The sequence below is a fragment of the Hyaena hyaena genome, unplaced genomic scaffold (genome assembly GCF_003009895.1).
Source record: "Hyaena hyaena isolate Hyena2069 unplaced genomic scaffold, ASM300989v1 scaffold_711, whole genome shotgun sequence".
NCBI lineage: Eukaryota > Metazoa > Chordata > Mammalia > Carnivora > Hyaenidae > Hyaena > Hyaena hyaena.
In genome coordinates this window covers 705,139-722,648 of record NW_024081344.1, presented here as the reverse complement: position 1 = coordinate 722,648, position 17,510 = coordinate 705,139, and positions in this window count along the sequence as shown.

The following is a 17,510-nucleotide window of genomic DNA, read 5'->3' as shown; positions in this document are numbered from 1 at the left end:
TTATGGACTGATGGTGCCAACTATATTAAATTAATCTCTTAAAGTGTTTGCCATAGTGTTTTGGGAGTATGGTGCACTGTTGTGTAGTTTTTGATGTTTCATACTTTAAAGGGTACTGAGGTAGGAGTCTTGAGTCATAGGTGTTGCCAACCAGACTGTGACCTTCAATTTCCATGCATATTAAATGAAGATTTTGGCTTTGCTTCCTTTTAATCCTAACATTGGTTGGTCCTAGAATTCTGTGCCTCTACAACTTCTCATGGAAGTTGTAAGATGGATTATAGAGGACTTTTTATGAAGCCTTCACTATTTTAAGTTATTAAAGAGCATTTTTAAAAGTTGCTAAGCCTCTAAAACATTTTTCTAAAGGACAAGCCATACCATAGATAAAAAAAAATCTGGTATCATCATCTTCAACATTATTATTGTTATCACAATTACCATAACTATTGACATCCACAGCATCACTAACATTTATTCAGTGGATTTTATGTTTCAGGCATGATGCTAAGGACATTATATTCATTTTCTCATGTGATCTTATGATAAGAGGTATTGGCATTATCTCATGTCACATATGAGAAAAATTAAATTGAAAGAGAGTTTGCCTAAGGATGTACAAGTAGGAAATGATGGATCCCAGTTCCCAAACTCAGTTTAGTCTGCCTCTGAAGTGTGTGTCCTCCACCACTATTCTGTATTCACTCCCATTGGACACAATTAATGAGATGAATTACTGGATCCTTTCTAAGACCCATTATCAAATTAAGCAGTAGAGCAAGGACATATTTTTGCATGTTATATATGGGTCCCCTATACCCACACATATCCACCACATACATTAGTGCCCATTCTTAAATTTTACCTCTATCCAATGAAAACGGGCCCCAAATTTGTCCATGATAAGGTTGCCAAAACCAGGGCATTAAACTTCAAAATGTTTCCCTTTAGTGCTCATTTGTTTTAAACTTCTCTTATTAAGTGCCCCGTTTTCTATTTCTATGTTAGAAATATTTTTTTCAATTATTCCCATGTATTTCCAGGATTGAATATTCCATTGACTCATTACATCTTAGAAATGTTTTGTTACAGGGGTGCCTGGGTGGCTCAGTCGGTTGGGTGTCCGACTTCGGCTCAGGTCATGATCTCACAGTTCGTGGGTTCGAGCCCCACATCAGGCTCTGTGCTGACAGCTAGCTCAGAGCCTGGAGCCTGTTTCAGATTCTGTGCCTCCCTCCCTCTCTGATCCTCCCCTGCTCATGCTGTCTCTCTCTCTCAAAAATAAATAAACTATTTTTTAAAAAAAGAAATATTTTCTTACAGTAAACAGCAGATAAAAGGTCCAAAATATACAGTCATTCTGTGCTGATATAAAACAAATAATATATAATATATAAAACAAATAATAGAGCCAGGAACGTTTGCTAATTTTTTCTCCTACTAAACTTTTGACAATAGAAGCAATTACTTTTATTTCTTTGTTTCATGTTTTTATCACATGGCGGGTTCGTCATTTCTCTATAGCACGACTCATTGAGAAAGAAGGCAATTCTCAGTTACTCAGGGATCTCAGACCCCCTTCTCACTCCATCCTGCCCTTTGAGTGGACTTTATGTAAGGATTTTCAGAGGCCAGAAGCAGAGGGAGGACTGCTAAGAAGAATTTGCATAAGTTCTGCTACTTTTGTATGTTTATTTAATGGGCTTCCAAACATTTCCCTGTGATCTTGAGTTGTACATTTAAACATTAAAACCATTACCTGTCTACTCAATTTACAGAAGGAAATTTTGCAAGTGAATTTTTGTGGTGGCAGTCATTTTAAAATGTCATATCATGAGGAAAAAGAGCAAAGAAGCAGAATCTGAGTGTGGGATTGATTATTCATATACCAATATTAAGTGACTGTTGACTTGTCATATTCTGTGTCTGGTATCATAAGTTCATAGTGGTGAGAACCAAAACAAAACAATAAAATAACAGATTTGGGCTCTGCCTTAATGGAGAATATATATAGAAAATATATATGTATATATATAATATTTATATTTTGGAGAAAATTTATATTTAATAGATAAAATATATATATATTTATATTCTATAAAATATATTCTTAAAGGAATATAATGCACTTAGGGATTGCCTTTCCTTCTCTCTGTCTCTCTCTCTCTCTCTATATATATATATATATAATATATTCTCTATCTATCTGTTTGCATTTGTATGGACAATCTTTATTGTCAAAAGTTTAGTAGGAGGAAAAATTAGCAAATATTCCTTGCTCTATTATATGTTAGCTTAACTATATTTTCCTCATGCCAGGTCTATGAATTTGATTAATTATCCCCGTATTACAGATGATTATGCAGAACAGTATGTGCATGGGGCGCCTGGGTGGCTTAGTCGGTTAAGCGTCCGACTTTCGCTTAGGTCATGATCTCGCGGTTCGTGGGTTCGAGCCTCGCGTCGGGCTCTGTGCTGACTGCCAGCTCAGAGCCTGGAGCCTATTTCAGAGTATGTATCTCCCTCTGTCTCTGACCCTCACCTGCTCACGCTGTCTTTCTCTCTCTCCTAGAAATAAATAAAAATATTTTAAAAAAACGAACAGTATGTGCAATGCATACAATCCTCATTGAATAGTGAGTGGGGGTGGAGACAGTGCATTGGATTCGACTCCTTCCCTTGAGATATTTCTCCTACTGTAGTTGTGAAATCAGAAGAAACATGTGAAAGGTCAAGAGCACATGGCAGCTTATTATTACTCATAAACCTGAATCACTCAGACTGAAATATAGAAAAAAAAAAGGTTAGTAAAAGGAAGTATTTTTGTAGGGTTGGCCAAGGATAGAAGCTGAAGAAAAGATAGTAAGATGAGATGAGAAAACAACCCACATTGTGAATTTTCCAATTATATGCATATGCCACATATTGAATTAGGAAAATGAGATTGGAAATAAAGGGGTCGGTCTGGGAAGATATATATCCTTAATGTATAACATACTTAAGTTTTTTTGAGACTTCATCTTAACTATTTCTCCCATATAAACTCTGTGTGGTTTATATTATTATCCTGATAGCCAGACTATACTATAGACACAAAGTGAACATAATCTTTAAGTTGCCAATTTCCATGTACATATTTCACTGTCCAGACAGGGGAGGCAGAGGCAAGTGTTACAAATGAGATACATAGTAATAGGGTTAAACCTCTGCATATAGTGTTACCTGACCACATTATTCCAATTGGTTTGTTTGCTTATTTTAGCTTACAGGCCTGAGGACTCTGTTTAAATTAGATTTTGGTCATTGTAACCAAAACCTGATTTTAGTGTGGAAAAATGGAAGGGACAAAGTTAGACTGCACTATAGTTCAGGGTCCCTCTAGCATAGGAGCTGGGAAAATTATTTAGGGCAAATTTATTTTTCTCTTCATTTGGTACAAAGGTACATTCCCTACCAAATCCTGACCACATTAGTATAACTGAGAAGTTTTCTTTTTTTCTGTCTTATGAAAGGGGATTTGCAAATTTCTAACTAAACTGATAAAAAGTAAAGAAAAAGGACTGATATTTATTATGAAACATCTAAGATGAGTACTGTCCCACTTAGACTGATTTAGAGTTATTCAAGACTCAGAAGCTGGGAAGAGATGTGTTCCTCCCTACCCAAACACCATTTATTTTTTTTTGCATTGGCTGCTTTCCAGAGAACTGTTGCCCTTCCCCTCTCTCATGTCCTTTTTCTCCCCTTTATCAATTAGTCAATTATTCTGTATGTCTTTCTGACTCCTCTTTACATCCCTTTCCTGTTATTTTTCATCTTAAGAAGATAAACCTTTAGGGAGAGAAACCTCTAACCTTGCAGTAACCCCATGATGGATGATTCTGCCAATTATCTTCTTAAAGGAATATAATGCAGGTTTTATGTATCACCTGAATGCTATATTCTCAATCTCTTATCCCATACCCAAAGAGAAAGTGTAGGTTTCCTGTCTTCACACTTTAAGCAGGGATTGCCTTTCCTCTTTCCCTATAATTTTTGATGACCATAAATTAACAAAGTTTGAGATAACGGGGCAAAGGGAGGGAAATTGTGGTTCATAATGAGAATGATCCTTTATCATTCCCAACAGATCTCAAGATCTCTGTGTAGGCAGTAATGAAATAAAGGATTCAGGACTCATAAACACACACACACACACACACACACACACACACACACAGAAATATGCTTTCTAGTACCTGCTCTTTATTATTGTTAGCCTGGGACTGTGCTCAGCATGGCTACATGAGCATTCCTTCAAGCAACTGTTTTGGAAATCACCAAAGGGATTAGATGGAGTGAAAGACAAGAGCAAGAGAGAGGGATTCCTGTTGATAAGCAAACCTCCCCTCCTGTGTCCTTAAAATTATAAAGAGGTTAGGAGAAGCCACTCCAGTCATTGAAGGGTAGCGGAGTGGCTCTACAAGAGGAGCTGTAGGCAGTGGAATTAGTCAAATCAGTTCATAGTCTGGAGAAGAATACAAATGAGGAAATGAGTTAAGCTAAAGGGTTTATGGAGAACAACATGGTGGGCAACTGTCCTTAATAATTCCGGAGGTGGGAGTAAGATTTGCCAAGAAACAATTGCCCCTGGAACAAGTTAGATTAAGCAGTAGGGAAAACCTTCTGACCACTGAATAGGAAGGGCTTAACAATAGGTGATATAAGACGAGTATGGGAGATTCATATCTCAAGATCTTGAAAAGAGAGATTTGTTTTCACCTAGACCAAGAAGTTCTGCAGTGTCCTCACAAGACTTCATTTTTCATCAGACATGAGGATTTGAGATAAGTGTTTTTGATAAAGGCATATAGAGAAATAGGTAATATTCTCCTTCTGCTTTTGACTCTGTTTCTTAGAAGGAGAGAAGAGAGGGAGGGAGGGGAAATATAAAGAATAAGAATTGGGGTGCCTGGGTGGCTCAGTTGGTTGAACTTCCAATTCTTGATTTTGGTTTGAGTCAAGATCCTGGAGTCATAGGATCAAGCCCTGCATCGGGCCCTCCTCTAAGCATGGGTCCTGATTAACATGCTCTCACTCTGCCTTCTACCCCACTCATATTATCTCTCTGTCTCGCTCTCTCTCTCTGTCTTTCTCTCTCTCTCTTTCTCAAATAAAAAAAAATGAATGAATGGGGGTGTGTGTGTGATAAGCAGGACTGTCATGGGTGAGAGTAAACTTTGAGCTATGTTGAAAAACACCACTGTACACCATGTCATGAGGAAATCTTGTTAAACTTCAGATTCTGATTTAGTAGCTTTGATTTGGAGTTCATAGTCTCCAATCCTATCAAGATTACAGGTAATGCCAATACTGCTGCTTTGAGATCCATACTTACAATAGCAGAGATAAGACAACCAGTGTGTATCCAGGTGAAATGTAGGTTGTAGCTTCAAAAAGCTTGAAGGTGAAAAAAAGAAAGACACTGCAAAGTAGAAGTAGAACTGTATAACCTGGACAAGAGGGTAGTGAAGCTGAAGAGTTGATATTTCCTACAAGTTTGCCTGTCATACCCTTAAAGTCAGGGGTGTGGCTGAGAGTGGAAAATTACATACTAGTTACATGAGTCTCTACTTTGGCAGTGTTTGGCAGCATTGGTTTATTCTCCCTCTCTTTTCTCACCTCTCAGCTTTGTTAGATTCATGTGGGGCGAGGTGGCTGTGTGGGAAGAGTAAATACGGCCCTGAGTAGAGTCTTAGAAAAGGTATAATCCAGGTCTGTTTCCTCCTGCCTTTCAGGATGACAGGATAATAAAACCTTCTAGCACTCATTCCATACTTTCACTTCACAGTTGAAAATATTCTGTTTTTAATTTGGAGTCCTTTGTTTTCATAGAAGGATACACTGAGAGAATTTTCACTTTTACATACTCTTCAAATAAAGTATCTGATGCTAAGAACATATGAAAATTTCCAGTTACCTCAATATAAATTCTACACTGATTCTTTTTTCTTTCTTCCTGTAATTTTTCCACGTTTAGGGTTAATTGACCTTCCCATAAGTGAGAGCAGAGGTGCAGTAATATTTCACCACATGTTACAAGAAACTGTCAGCTGTTATTACTGTATTCTTTCTTCCCTCCCCACCCCCACTTTTGGAGGCTAAGTGGTGCTGTCATATTTACAGTAGTACTTGCATTAATCTGGATATTTTATTATTGCAGTTTCATATTGGCAAATTTCTGAAAAGTGTTAAGTTATGTTCTTGTAAATCACCATGCTGGAGTAATGAAGCACAAGTGTTCAGGACAAGGAATGGGCTTTGCAGATGCCAAAAGAAACATCAGTCATTGCTGTCCTCTTTATGACACTATAGCCCCCTTATACAATGTAACTCCATCCTGAAACTGCAGCTCAGAATGATGCCATTGGGCAGTATTTCCAGGAAAGGAATGATGAGTGGATTACATCTCATGTACTGACTGGAATCATTTATTAAGTGGCTGTTCAGAGCATGTGTTAAAAAGGACCCTGAGACCTGTATAGACTCAGTTAGAAAATGCTTGATTTAATTAGTGCTGCCCATAATGTACACAGAAGAGAAAAGTGACAGTATATGAACCATAAAATTTCCCAACTAAATATTTAAAACTAGACCAAGGTTGAAAAATTATGTCCATACAAAAACCTGTGCACAGATATTTATGACAACTCTATTCATAATGACCAAAACTTGGAAGCAGCTATGTCCTTCAGTAGTTGAATAGATAAACAAACTATGGTATATTCAGATAATGGAATATTATTCAGTGTGGAAGAGATTCGAGCTACCAGCCTATGAAAAGGCAAAGAAAGAAGCCAATCTGAAAAGGCTGTATGATTCTAACTATGTGACATTCTGGAAAAGGTAAAACTATGGAGATAGTAAAAAGATCAGTGATTTCTGGGGAAGTATGGGGGGAAGGATAAAGAGAACACAAAGAATTTTAGGGACAGTTGATAAACTCTGTATGATATTATAATGATAAATATATATCATTGTACATTTGTCCAAACACATATAACAAACAACACCAAGAATGAGCCCTAAACTATGGACTTTCATTGATTAGGATGTGTCAATATAGGTTTATTTTTGGTAAAAAAGAAAAAAAAAAAGTAACATTCTGGTAACTGATGTTGATAATTGGGAAGATATGGGAAATCTGAAACTCCTTCTCAGTTTTGTTGTAAACCTAAAATTGCTCTAAAAATTAAAGTCTTACAAAAAAAGAAAATAGAGACCAAAGAGCACATGAGGTTTTAAAACCTATGATAGAAATCAGATATCATAAAGCCTGGATACTGGGAAAGTTTCACTGATACATACTGACATTAAATAATGAAGAACATAGTTGGGACATATTTTCACAGGCCTCTGCATATTTTTGATCATGGAAATAACACTCCATGTTTACTATCTACTTACTATGTGGCAGACCCTCTTCCTCTCAATCCCCATTGGAGTTATGGATGGGCAGTATACATATCCTAGCTTATTCTCCCCAACAATCCTGTGGAGGAACTGTGACTATTTATAAAAACCCCTAGAACCATTAGTGAACTATCAAAATGATGAATATTAGATGCATAAACACCAAGTTACCATGTAGTGCTAAGTATCCATCTTTGCTACATGTTGAAATTTACTTTTTGGAAAAGAGAGCAGGAGGGGAAAAAAAGTTACAGACTTTCTCTGGTTCTTTTTCATTACCCATAATTGACACCTTCAAATAAAAATGCAGAAATAAAAGATCCTATTATAGACAATCTGTAGATAATGGAATGCCTTGTTTATGTTTCTTTATGTGAAGTTACAATCAAACTCCACTTCACTGCAGATAAATACTTTATGGAACTCATTTGTGTTTCTCATTCATTAGGAATCTCATTTTCTTTCTACCATTATTTATTCTCTATTTTAAGAGCTCAAAATAGTATATGAAAGTTATAATAATAGCGGTAGTAAGAGAGGAGGACTTCCACTGCCAGCCATTTCTCCACCAAGGAAATATTATCTACAAATTATGGGTCATGTTGATTTATTTATATTAAATTTTGCTTTGCAAACCCCTCTTCTTTATCCTGACACTTGTGGTAAAATTATATGTCCACTTTAAATCTATTCCTTGAAAACTAATACACATATGGTCAACAGTTAACATAAGGTAGGCTAAGGTTATGTAAACAAATCTTCCAATTCAGAAATTATTATAGCCAGAACATCTTGGAAATAAAGTCAAAATGTGAGTAATAACCAAGTGCTTCTACACATCTTCACATGAGTCCTGTTTGGAAAAGTATGAATGTTGCTTCTGTCCCCCATGAGTGTGCTCAGCTCGAGTAGTACTGCTGCTTCATCTAGGAGGGTGAGTTTCAGGGATGAATCATTGGATGGCAGGAAACTGATTCATTTTCAATCTTTTTTTTGATAGAATCAAGAAGTTTTTATATACAAGAAGTGGTGGTGAGGGGGATGTCTGAATTCCCAGATATAAAGTGTGTACAGTCTCTAGGTGTAACTGCAAAAATAATAAAATATAACGGACATAATAGAGGGGAAGGGATAAGGGCTTCAGACTCACAAATACTTGCTCAAATTATGCACCACCACTTCTCAGCTGTGTGAGATTAGTCATGCTAATAGTTGTTGCTGAAACTGTTGCCTCCTCTTTGAAGTGAAGAACTAGAGAAATGCCCATAGCTGATCTTATGAGGTGGGCTTGGTGCCACTGTGCCGATGGGCCACTAGAGATCGGATCTCATCAACTACAGTGTTGGCAAATACTGATCTATTTATGCAATGACTAATTGTTTCTTCTGGCAGCAAATGGGGATGATGTAGAACCTGGATAAGACAAAGAAGGCTTGCATTAAATAATATTAATAGTTGATGTTAAAGTTCAAGATGATCCCTTCATCAATAAATTCTTTTGATTCAAAATTCACACACCAGATTCCATTAGCTTTATATCTTTTACTTAGATGTAAGCAGGTATAATTTGTTGCTATATTCTAATAGCCTTAAACTTAGCATTTTAAAATATGCCTTTTTTCCCCTGAGACTGTGTGAAGTGATGAAAAGGAAGGATGATTGCTTTTTGTAGTCTTGAATCTCATATCTTTTAGGTATGTGATCTGGGACATGTTCATTTATTTCTCTAAGTCTTAGTTGCTTCCCCTAAAATGGAGATAAGAATCTTGTTCTTATCATCTTGTAAGTATTTGGGACACTGTGAGCACTTTATGAAGTGATTTCTCCTTGTTCTGGAAACCCTACATGCAGATCATCTTCTTCTATTTTTTTCATGTATGTGTCCCCTTCTTCCCTGTTGTCTCCCTCACTTTATTAGATTCTACAGTCCTTGAGGATGGGGAAATGTCTTATTCATTGCATTTTAGCAGTTCTTGTCACATAATAAGCACTCAAGGGCTTTAAGTGAAGGAGGGAGGAAGAAAGTAAGTTAAGGAAAACAAAATTGTTGATTCAGTCATTAATCTAGACAACTCATTTATCTTAAAAATTGCCAGGAAATTGTCAAGTATTGTTATGTTTAGCCAAAGATATAGTGAACTCCTGACTTCAACTCTACTCACTGAAAGCTTTTTGTTTTTATGACTATTATCATTTTTTGCTCTTCCTCTGGCTTTTATATAGGTGACGTGACCTCTTCATACAACTTCTCTCTGGGCATGTGGTTTCCTTCAGGGCCGTGGAGGGGATTTTATCAGTAAGAAGGGAAACACACACGCACACACACACACACACACACACACACACACACACACACACACACAGGAATGCTTTGGAGAGAACATGTACCTGGAAGAAATGACATCCTCTTTCATAGTGCTCCCTTCTATACTTTGCTCCTTGTAGAACAGTGTTTGATCTGTTGGCTTTCTTGCTTGCTTCTTTTCTTTAGATTTTTGCCATAACAAAACTTAATTTGGATCTTAAAATCAACTCATCTGAAGCAAACAGAACCCCCCCAAAAATCACAAAAGCAAAAAAACAAACACTAAAGTTTTCCTTAAGCCTGACATTTCCAGACCTAACTTCTGTAAGCCCACATGACCAGAGTTATCGCCTTAGAGTTTACAGATTCAATGAGTCCCTATCAAAGTCCCAGTCTTCACAATAATAGAAAAAAAATTGCTAAAATTTAAATGGAACAAAAAAGAAGCCAGTAGCCAAAACAATCTTAAGGAAGGATAACAAAACTGATGGCATCACACTTCTTGATTTCAAAATATTTTACAAGGCTACAGTAATCAAAATAGTATGGTACTTGCATTAAAACAAAAACCCAAAATTGACAGTGAAACAGAGTAAAGAGTCCAGGAATAAATCCATCCAGTTATGGTCAATAGGTTTTTGACAAGAATTCCAACATACACAATGGGGAAAGGAGAGTCTCTTCAATAAATGATGTTGGGAAAACTGAGTGCTTATATGCAAAAGAATAAAACTGGACCCCTATCCCCATCTGTATATAAAACCTCAAAATGGATTAAATTAAGATCTGAAACTATAAGACTAGTAGAAGAAAACAGGGAAGAGTCTTCTTGATACTGGTCTTGACAAGAATTTTTGAGGGGCACCTGGGTGACTCAGTCGGTTAAGTGTCTGACTTTGGCTCAGGTCATGATCTCACAGTTTGTGGGTTCAAGCCCCATGTCGGGCTCTGTGCTGACAGCTAGCTCAGAGCCCGGAGCCAGCTTCAGATTCTGTGTCTCCCTCTCTCTCTGACCCTCCCCTGCTCATGCTGTGTCTCTCTCTCTCTCTCTCTCTCTTTCTCTCTCTTTCTCTCTCTCTCTCCCTGTCTCTCTCTTTCCCCTCTCTCCTCTCTTCTCTCTCTCTCAGAAACAAGTAAAAAAACATTAAAAAATTTTTATGACCTCAAAATTACAGGCAACAAAAGCAAAAAATAGACAAACCAAAAAAATTCCTGCCCAGCAAAGGAAAGAACTAACAGAATGAAAAGGGAACTTATAGAATGAAAAACAATATTTGCATTGTTCTCCTTATTTATATACAGGTAGGCAGAGATCTGAAATTCTAATATAAGATTTTTTTCCTGTTTCTTAAGAATTTAATTAATTCAGACTTGACTATTCATAATTTCAAAAACTCTTTAGTATTTCTTGCCTTGAAGTCTTTGCTTTCAAATTCTACTTCCTTCATGCACACAATTACATATATACATACACACAGGTATATGCATACACAAAAGCACTTCATTAAAAATTATCTTTCTGACATTTGTAGCCTGAACATTTGCTCAGTTAATAAAAATTCAGTCTTAATGCTATAAGGACATTATGCCAGAAACTAAGGAGATGGCTTTGAACAAAGAAACCATTTCTTCTGAATTGCATCTCTTCTGATCTCCCCCATTTTCAACTACAATGGTTAGTATTTTATTATTTGAAACTCTTTTTTTACAGTTACTTATGGACATATAATGCAGCAAAAAGAGAATGAATTCTAAAGTCAGCAGATTTGGGATTAAAACAAAACTCTACCAATAATAATCCGTGTCCTTGAAAAAATTATTCAACCTCTCTAAATCTCAGCTCTTGCATTATAAAATATAGAGACAAGGATACTTTTTATCATGATTCACCTATCACGATAGAAATTATATTTTTAAAAAACTGTATTCTGTAGCTGGGCCTGTTAAATAGTCAGTGAGCCACAAATATTGTTTTCACTATATTCCTGCTAGCCTACTTAGTCCTTGAGGGTAGCACTGCCCTGTAGCATTCAGCAGAATGATAAATAAATGTTGCGAACAAAATGAATAAAAAGAATGAATACTGATGGGTATACCTAGGAAGAAGTGACATAGTTATAGGTACTTCCAACTAAATGAAGGGTTAGAAAGCAAGTAGGGGGATGGGGAGAGAGCATCATTAAGAGTTTGTGAAATGGGATTGACAGGATGGGGGGAATTCAGTACACAGAAACGGAGAGTTTGGATCTGATTTCACTGTATATCAATAACCAGTTCTATCTACCGTACCCTTGGATCTGGCTTTGGCCTGCCTTCTCAATTCTTTGGTGGTGTGGGAAAGTCTATATATACTTCAGAACCAAGACCAAAACCATATTGCCTTCCATAACACACCATGTCAGTATAACTGTTTCAGGAGCCCATGTTACTTTCACCAGGATCTCACTGCTGTGATGGAGAGAGTTCTGTTTGGCACTATCGTGGGAAGGTTCATTTTTATCTCAAATTAGTGACATGTCCCAATGGTTGGATATTTTATCTTGAGGTTCTCTAATTATTCAACTTCCTCCTTCCCTAGAATTAATTTTTGACCAGGGGATACTAATGTTTTTAACAGCTAAATTCTCGTCAGCATGGATATTATACTGACTAAAAACTAATTTCAGACCAATAAAATACAAAAGAGAATAGGATAGTAGCCTTAAATGAGAAAGAATGAAATCTGGCCATGTGTAGCAACATGGATGGACCTTGAGGGTGTTATGCTGAGCAAAATAAGTCAGGCAGAGAAGGACAAATACCATATGTTTGCACATATGGGAGGATTAGGAGGAACTTAATGGAGGACCGCAGGGGAGAAGAAGGGGGGAAATAGTGGGGGAGAGGGAGAGGCAAACCATGAGAGACTCTTGAATGCTGAGAACAAACTGAGGACTGATGGGTGTGGGAGGGAGCAGGGAGATGGGCATGGAGGAAGGCACTTGTGGGGATGAGCACTGGGTGTTATATGGAAACCAGCTTGACAATAAACTGTAAAATAAATAAATAAATAAACAAACTTTTTTTTTTTTTTTACAAATAGTTTATTGTCAAATTAGTTTCCACATAACACTCAGTGCTCATCCCCAAAGTGCCCTCCTCCATGCCCATCCCCCCCTCCCCCCCACATCCATCAGTCCTCAGTTTTTGTCAGCATTCAAGAGTCTCTCGTGGTTTGCCTCTCTCCCTTTCCCCCACCATTTCCGCCCTTCTTCTCCCCCTTGTTCCTCCGTCAAGTTCCTCCTAATCCTCCTATACGTGCAAACATATGATATTTGTCCTTCTCTGCCTGACTTATTTCGCTGAGCATAACACCCTCAAGGTCCATCCATGTTGCTACACATGGCCAGATTTCATTGTTTCTCATTGCCATGTAGTATTCCATGGTATAGATAAACCACATCTTCTTGATCCATTCATCTGTTGATGGACACTTAGGCTCTTTCCATGTTTTAGCTATTGTGGAGAGTGCTGCTGTGAACATTGGGGTACATGTGCTCCTATGCATCAGCATTTCTGTATCCCTTGGGTAAATTCCTAGCAGTGCTATTGCTGGGTCGTAAGGGAGTTCTATTGTTAAGTTTCCTGAGGAACCTCCATACTGTTTTCCAGAGGGGCTGTACCAGTTTACATTCCCACCAACAGTGTAGGAGGGTGCCCGTTTCTCCACATCCTCGCCAGCATCTAGAGTTCTCTGATTTGCTCATTTTAGCCACTCTGACTGGCGTGAGGTGGTATCTCAGTGTGGTTTTGATTTGTATTTCCCTGATTAGGAGGGATGCTGAGCATCGTTTCATGTGTCTGTTGGCCATCTGGATGTCCTCTCTGGTGAAGTGTCTGTTCATGTCTTCTGCCCATTTCTTCACTGGGTTGTTTGTTTTTCGGGCGTGGAGTTTGGTGAGTTCCTTATAGATTCTGGATATTAACCCTTTATCTGATATGTCATTTGCAACTATCTTTTCCCATTCCGTTGGTTGTCTGTTAATTTTCTGGGTTGTTTCCTTGGCTGTGCAGAAGCTTTTAATCTTGATGAGGTCCCAACAGTTTATTTTTGCTCTTGATTCCCTTGCTTTTGGGGATGTGTCAAGTAAGAAGTTGCTGCGGTGGAGGTCAAGGAGGTTGTTTCCTGCTTTCTCCTCTAGGGTGTTGATAGTTTCCTGTCTCACGTTCAGGTCCTTTATCCATTTTGAGTTGATTTTTGTGCATGGTGTGAGAAAATGATCTAGTTTCATTCTTCTGCATGTTGCTGTCCAGTTCTCCCAACACCATCTGTTAAAAAGGCTGTCTTTTTTCCATTGGATATTCTTTCCTGCTTTGTCAAAGATCAGTTGGCTGTATACTTTTGGGTCCACTTCTGAGTTCTCAATTCTGTTCCATTGGTCTATGTGTCTGTTTTTGTGCCAATACCATACTGTCTTGAGGATGACAGCTTAAACAAACATTTTTTAAAAAAGGATAGTAGCCTTAAAGTACTAGGTCATGGGTTGGAACTAAACTAATTGGGTTCTGAACAGAATCATCTTCCCGGGGCTCCAGTGACCTTCCATTCTAGTGAGTATTTGTCAAGATGAAAGACTTATATAAGCTACAGCCACTCAGGCACAAAACAGAATTGTGAAAGTGTCTAAATTAGAGATATTTCAATAAGTTTGACAGAGGATGGAGTGCCAAGACAGTACACTGATGTTAGAATCTATTAGTATTATTTTGGCTTTCCTCATTCCCATCAAAGCTCAGGAAAAGTGCTTTATTTACATCTTATGAATTGTGTAAACTGAAGTGCATGGTGGTTATAATTTGTGTCTTCAGTTTCTGTATTAAAAATCACATTTCCTAAACCCCACTCCAGAACTTCTACCCATTAGCCAAGTCATTAATAAATGCTTCTGTTGTTTTATTTACTTTTATCATATATAACTCTTAAAATGTCTATTCTCTCATTCTTCCAATAAATTTATCTCCTGTATTGGAGAAGTTCAATTATGAACATTTGAAATAGAATTCTTATCCTTCAGGTTGAAGAGTTAAACTATGTACTTAAAAATGATAATTAACATCAGATGTGTCAAATTTACTTTTAAAAAATATATGCTTCGAAATTATCATCAGTGATGCTATGAGAAGACTTCCTCATATAAATGATGTTGGAGGGCATTGATATAAATGATTGGGATTTGGAAGGCTAAAAAATGGAGCAAGAGCATCCAAGCCTGGGAATTAGTATCTTCACTAGCAACTAATCCACTAGTATATGTGCAACACTATTTCAGACTGGAGGACTTTGCCTTTTCTTATTTTGTTTTCCCTATGTAACTTATATGAGTTAACCCATCATAGACACTAAACAAATACTTGTTGACTCAACTATTCCTTAGCAAAGAGGACCCTGAATTACAAGTCAAATGGAATTTTGGCTTTATCATTGATCATGTGATTAAGAAACATTTAAATAACCTTCCTGGGACTATTTTCCTCTGTTGGTGGAGACATACTATCCACCTCATAGGAGTTTTATGAGCATCTCTTCTCACTTTAAAAATCTTCCTGGACAGGGGAGCCTGGGTGGTTAAGTCAGTTATGTGTCTGACTCTATTTCAGCTCAGGTTATGATCTCACTATGTGAAATTGAGCCCCGCCTCAGGCTCTATGTGAGACTGAGCCCTATGTGGGCTCCACACCCAGTGTGGAATGTGCTTAAGATTCTCTCTCTCTCTCTCTCTCCCCCCCCCTTTATCTCTCTCTGCCCTTCTTGCCTACTCATGTTGTCTCTCTCTCTCTCTCTCAAAAAAAAAAAAAAAAAGTCTTTCTTGAACAAATCTATCTATATCCTTGGCTTCTACTTCAACCTATACGCTCAGAAGTTTAACACCTAAACCTCCAAACGATATCATTCTTGCAATTCTGATCTGTCCATCTGCTTATTTGCCTGACACCTATTTGACATCCAGAGATATTTCAAAATAACAGTGAAATAAAGAAAAAAAAAGAAAGAGAAAAAAAAAAACATCCTATTCCCTGTTCCACTCCACAGACCTCCTATTTTTTGTATAGTCTTCATTGCAGTGAAGAGTGAGCTATCTCAAAACTTTAGCCATAGAAATGCTTAACCCTCAAATAGCTAAAGAAAAAATAAAGTCAAAATAAAACACAAATTCATTCCAGCAAGCTAAGGATGATTAATTCTATTATATTGTCTCTTGCAGGGTTATTGTTATCACCATGGATATATTCCTTTTATTTGTATACTCTAGAACAGCCTATATATTTTTAAAGGAATTGATATTTATAAATTGCAGGCTGCACTAAAAAATGATAGAAGGGCACTTGACTCAGGAGACTGAAAATAAATTTCCTATAAGCTCTAGACCATACCACTGATACCTTTTATTTATGAATCTGAAATCATTAGTAGGGAAACCTAGCTCTACAGGTCTTTGAAATAATGACAAAAAAAAAAAAACCTTCAAAATTGGGGTGCATAATTTTGAGGGAAACATAAGTTTAAACTTTATTTTTTTAATTTTTTTTTATCCTTGAGAGAGTGAGAGAGACAGAGAATGAACAGGGAAGGAGCAGAGCGAGAGAGGGACACAGAATCTGAAACAGGCTCCAGGCTCTGAGCTGTCAGCACAGAGCCCGACGCGGGGCTCGAACCCATGAACCATGAGATCATGACCTGAGCCAAAGTCGGACGCTTAACCGACTGAGCCACGCAGGCGCCCCTATTTTTAATAAAACCAAACAACACATGTTCTGCCTTTTTTCTGGGTTTGGAGACCCTTCATAAAACCTTAAGTCTTGAATTGCTAAACCTTGTATCCTGACAATAATGACATGAAAGATTTTGACAATGGACTGTGGGCTTTCCTGAATTTACTTTGTCCTGTAGCAATCTCTCTACTTTGAGATACCTCACATCAAAGAGAATTCTTAGTTGGATTCAAACACTATCCTCCTGTGTGGAATAATTAGACCTTTAGACTTTTACTCACTGTTGAATTGGGAATGTATATGTTTATATGTAGTAGTGTTTATTTACAAAAACATTATATGTTAATGTGTAAAACTTAACATGCATATACACCTTACATGTGTATACATAGCATATATACATATATATAACATAAGTGTGTGTGTGTGTGTGTGTGTGTGTGTACATATGCATGGCAGCATGGCTCTGGAGTGTTTGCTCTAGAAGTTGTTTCAAGAATCACTGAGCTGGAGGTTTCTGCAGAGTTTCTTCTGCTATTTTATGTGGATGCTACTGTGTTTGCTTGTATGTTTGGCAGCCTGACCCTGAGCTGATTCAGCTTTGTTATGCATGATAGCAGTTGTGGCAGAGCTCAGCTCACTGAAGGGCAGCGGGACAGTTTAGACTCATGGGTGAGTGGTTGTCAATCTTTAATCATCTCACAAGAAAGGAAATCTTTTTTTTTTTTAATAGTTTATTGTCAAATTAGTTTCCACATAACACTCAGTGCTCATCCCCACAAGTATCCTCCTCCATGCCCCTCCCCCCTCCCCCCCACATCCATCAGTCCTCAGGTTTTGTCAGCATTCAAGAGTCTCTCATGGTTTGCCTCTCTCCCTTTCCCCCACCATTTCCGCCCTTCTTCTCCCCCTTGTTCCTCCGTCAAGTTCCTCCTAATCCTCCTATACGTGCAAACATATGGTATTTGTCCTTCTCTGCCTGACTTATTTCGCTCAGCATAAC